The following is a 5259-nucleotide window of genomic DNA, read 5'->3' as shown; positions in this document are numbered from 1 at the left end:
AAATAAAATTTTTCGGAGGATCGCAAAGCACCCAATTGCAAAGAGTGGGTCTAAAAATGGGTATCTGCACATGGAAATCATCAATTGTATTGTCACTACAAACTGGACGCTGTATATTAAACTCGCGCCTCCATCGCATGAGTGGTCACGGCAGTGGTCTTTGCGAGACGTGCAGCGTACCAGAGACTGTCGATGATTTTTATTGACGTGTTCTCGATACGATCACCAGAGACAATATTTAAAAACCGTAGCCGAACATAGCAGAGTGAGCTTTAACTTGGAATGTCTGTTAACTGATCCGCACATGGTTATTTCGATCTTAGAATTTGTTGTATTGAGTATAGACATATCTCATTTAACTATCGCTCCTCCCGGCCTAGTGCACAAGACCTTAGTAGTCGAACACCATAAAACCCCTTATACATACATACATACATACATACATACATACATACATACATACATACATACATACATACATACATACATACATACATACATACATACATACATACACACACACACATACATACATACATACATACATACATACATACATACATACATACATACATACATACATACATACATACATACATACATACATACATACATACATACATACATACAAGGGGGAAGGTTCCACCAAGACATCAAAACATTAAAAGAACGATATCAGGGTAGATGAGATGAACATATTATGCCAGAATATTGTTGGAACCTTTCGAGAGACTGCACTAAATTGCTTACAAGCGAAAATCGTACATGAATCAATATGCGGAGTCTTACACTTGTTGGAATTGAACCAAATTTGGTGTGCAGCGTTCTTTAGGGTAACCTGACAATATAATCAGTGACTGGATGGAATCCGGGAAAAAAAGTTAATTTTGAACAGCCCTACTGTTCAATAATAACTTTTTTACCGAATTCCAGCCATTCACTGATTAAATTGTCAGGTTACCCTAAAAAACGCTGCACGCCAAATTTGGTTCAATTCTGACAAGTATAAGACTCCGCAGATCCAATTAAAAATTTTAATTTATTAGGGAAAATTAAAAAAAAAATTCGAATATTTTCTGTCAACCCCATAAAATTGTTGAGCTGTCTTCAAAGATTTCGAACTTTTCCTCTCTCTTCAAAGACGATGCAAAACAAAGTTGCCTCGATTCCAACTAGTAGAAGCGGAGTTATTTGAGATTTTTGTTGATAATTCTCGGATTATCACCGATCAAGGATACGCCTACACTTGTACCTACCAGTTATCCCCAACCTTTTTTGGTGTCGGAGCCGCATTTCAAATTTCAGAGTACGGTTGGAGCCGCACGAATACACTCATTAGGTATAACAAAAATTTTAAAGCATGAAAGCACATACCAAAGAATAGCCTCACTAACAAGAAAAAAATACACAAATCAATTTAATGTCCAACTTGGCATTGGCTTTGAGCTTCAAGAAGGGTATCAAAGCGAGGCGTAACTGCAGAGAATGCAGTTCGCAAAAACTGCTTGAGGTGGTCATCTGTCAATCTATTGCAACATTAATTTTTGATTCTGGCCATTTTGCTAAAAAGTGCTTCACGTGTACATAAATTGATCACAATAGAGAATCGTTTATCTGGGTATTGGTTATCAAGTCGGGATACTTTGCCTCGGAACTTGACTTCAAAATTCCAAGTAAGTCTTCACTCTTAAATAATTGCTTGAGCTCGATATCTGACTGCATGTCTCGCAACTCAAGTTGAAAATTACTAGGGGGTGGTGGCCACATTATATGCGATAGCATTTGAAAACATTTTCATCATGGGCAAGCAAGCATTCATTCCGTCAATGCGTCGATTTTTGAATATGAAGTTAATTTTTGTTTGTTATAAATTGATTTTTTATTATTTTTGTGGGATTTTCAAACGTCAATGGGAGCCGCAAGAAGGCTAGCTAGGAGCCGCGGTTGTGAATCACTGATCTATACTTTAAGTTGCATTTAAAACAAACATGTTTAGAACAAGGCCCTTGCTTAAAACATGTTTTTTATTGTCTTTTTAAGCGATGACGTCACGAATATTCAATTGTGACGTCATAGGGGATTGACATTGACAATTGAAAATATATGGTAAGTATAGCTCCTTTGACAAAATATCTACGTACTATAGCTGTTGAACTGACTATTTTGAGGGTTCCAACCATCCCATATCGTATATGTCGGCTAAATCGGGTGATAATCATCGTCCGTAGGCTCATACAACATGTTTTTCGAAAGTATTGACACAATTATGGCATACAGCTGAACAGTATATTCATATTGAAATGAAACCGAATATTTTCGGCTGACACTCGTCAGGGGTAATCGTCAGCAACTAGTAGAGAATTGGAAAGAACATTGTATATCAACAATCCTATCAACATCGTATTATACAGTGCTCGCGTACCTTCTACATAAATTACGCGCGCTGCAGGCAGTCAAAAAACATTTCCGTCACTCATGACGTCATAATGACGTATTTGACCTATTCTAGCCGTAATAGCAAATACTATTAAACTAGGCATTATCAGCTAGGGTTAATGGGATGCATGGAATTGTTTTTTCACCACCAATCGCAAGAAGAACAACATAATAAAATAGCAGCAAACAAAAAACGTCAATTGTTTTAATGCTGCAATGGCTGCATTTGCTTATTTTCCACTAGCTCAGCGGTTCTCAAACTTTTTTAGACACGTCTCCGTTTATGATAGTGGAAAATTTCTCGCCCCGCTTATCGTCATATCACAAAATGCAACCAGAATGCTAGCAATCCCAACGAATAATTTGAAGGCATGGAAGATTATGACAGTTGATAAGAGAATTCTCAAATATGCTATTAGGACTATACACAGAGTAGAAACAATGAATTGGAAGTAAATCGCGCGAAGCGCGAAAAAAATTTGCAGTTGGCCGCAGCTTCGCGCCTCCCTTCAAATGCTTTCACGCCCCCCAGTTGGAGAACCACTGCACTAGCTGGTCGATGGGTGGCATATGTTTGCTCACAGCGCATCGAAAGTCATGTCGCAGTGATGCTACGATTCAAGTGCAGTTTTACTATTTTTTGCGTTCTAAATGCGAACACATTCACATCGCGATGACGTTACATGTCGACTTGGTGAAAAAGTGATATTGTTGCGAGTGAATATTGTTCTTGGGTTCGCCCTAACTTCGAATGAAATCATTGCACGACACCCCCGGAAACAACGAACACCTTGAGAACAACGGGAGTGCTATATCTGTGATTTTTCGAGTGTAGTGATTTTAGTACTTGCTTAATGATTAATGAATAATACGATACGCTGAATGGAAAATGATGAAGCTCTTTACCTCCAAGAAGCTCTTCGAATACAAAAGTGATAAGTTTCATCATTTTCATTTTGTTTAATAAAGTCCGGCTGGCTGGTGCGAATGAATTTTTTTTTAAAGTGCGAATGGAGCTCAAAAAGGTTGAAAAGCACTGATATAGGCTATCATTTCACAGAATTGGGGTTGAAATTGACAATATGACGCCACGTGACGTCATGAGGTTCACACCATCTCTATTACTTAGTTTAGCAGCTCAACGTATGTGAGGGTGATACATCGCGATACTGCGTGCATTCTCTACTTTCGTATCTCGATTCACAAGCGAATCAATCTGTACTTCAATTATACCTTGATTCGAAAACTAGTTTTCGCTTGACTCGAGTCACTTCCAAAAAATCGATTGACTTGACTTGAATTGACTTGACTCGAGTAAAAATTAGCAATGTCTCGATATGATTTTGTCTCGAAGGTATATTGTAGTGAGTGGTTCCCAAAACTGACTGTAAAAGAAGGCGACATGAATGAAATCTAAGGGGGAGCGAAATTTTTTAAATCATTGAGTGACATCAGAAACATCGATTGTGATGTAGGGGAATCGAATTAAGTCATAATCCTGATTTGAAAGTTCGTACGGACATTCGCGTCCTTCGCCATCACTCTGGCTATGCGTCCACGTCCACCTATATTTTTTGCTCTCTCAAAAACCGCAGGCTTTTTAAAGTTACAATTGAATAGTATATATTCATGTTGAAATGAACCCGAATATTTTCGAGGGGTAATCGTCAGCAACTGGAATTGGATAGCATTGTATATCAACAATCGTAACACTACACAAAATATGACGTCACCGGCATGAAATTTCGAATAACCGGGCCGAAGAGAGCGCTTAACCACAATGTACTATTTTTGGATGGTATGCGAGTTCGGTAAGAAAACTTTGTGTTGCGAATTATGACAAATTTCCTCGTGCCGTACCATTCCTTACGAGTTCGCGTGCCATCTAAAAATAGTGCATTGAGCTTATAAGCGCTCTCTTCGCCCCAATTATCTGAAACTTCATGCCTGTGACGTCATATTTTGTGATACGCTTGTTGATATACAATGTTCTTTCCAATTCTCTAATAGTTGCTCCCGATTACTCCTGGCGAATGTCAGCCAAAAATATTCGGGTTCATTTCAATTCTATATTGAAGTTCTGTACCCCGAAGAAGCTCTTCTGAAAGTTGTTTGTTTAGGGCTCAATGAAATTTTTGTAATATTGCAATCAACAGCTGGGCAGATCAACCAAGTACATAATCAATAGGCACTATGATGGTCGCACATAGTAAGCAAGGATCTCTAGAAATCCCTGATATTAGGGTTCCATTTTGGTGTCTGCTGGCTTAACACGGACTCTACATAAGACGAACCATAATGCATTTCAATTCCGTAACGCGTCCCTTCTGTCTCATCTACTGAATCACGAGCTCATTGAACAGATGTCATGGTTTAATCCAGTGCCGTATGCTTAGAATTAACGGGGCAGTTTTACCAGAATTCTGATGTGCGGCATTATCATATGTAAACTCATGGGAGGGAAACTGCTGGTGTATTCACGCCAAATATCTAAATGCCAAAAATGACCTTCATGCACGTCGAGAAACACTAAACGGCAATTAGTAAATCGAAATCTATAAGTTGCCAAAAGGACTCCATTGCATTTTTTCTAGCATGGCTTGAAACTCTCTATGTTGTTAGCCATTCGGGGTGAGTCGTGAAAATACTAAAGAAGTTATTCGTAAACAACTTCAGGCAATTGCAGCAAATTGTCTAAATTTCATTGCAAAGTAACTATATGTGTTTCTATACCAGAACAACGGGATTACGTTTGAATACTCCTTCTTTCCGCCGGGATATCTTTATCTCCGCTTATACCGCCTTAGGCCTAAAACTCGCAAT

The sequence above is a fragment of the Botryllus schlosseri genome, chromosome 10 (assembly GCF_051294905.1).
Source record: "Botryllus schlosseri isolate E-star chromosome 10, Bs_hap1, whole genome shotgun sequence".
In the NCBI taxonomy this organism is placed as follows: domain Eukaryota; kingdom Metazoa; phylum Chordata; class Ascidiacea; order Stolidobranchia; family Styelidae; genus Botryllus; species Botryllus schlosseri.
The sequence above is the reverse complement of the archived record's forward strand: the minus strand, read 5'-3'. Positions refer to the sequence as shown.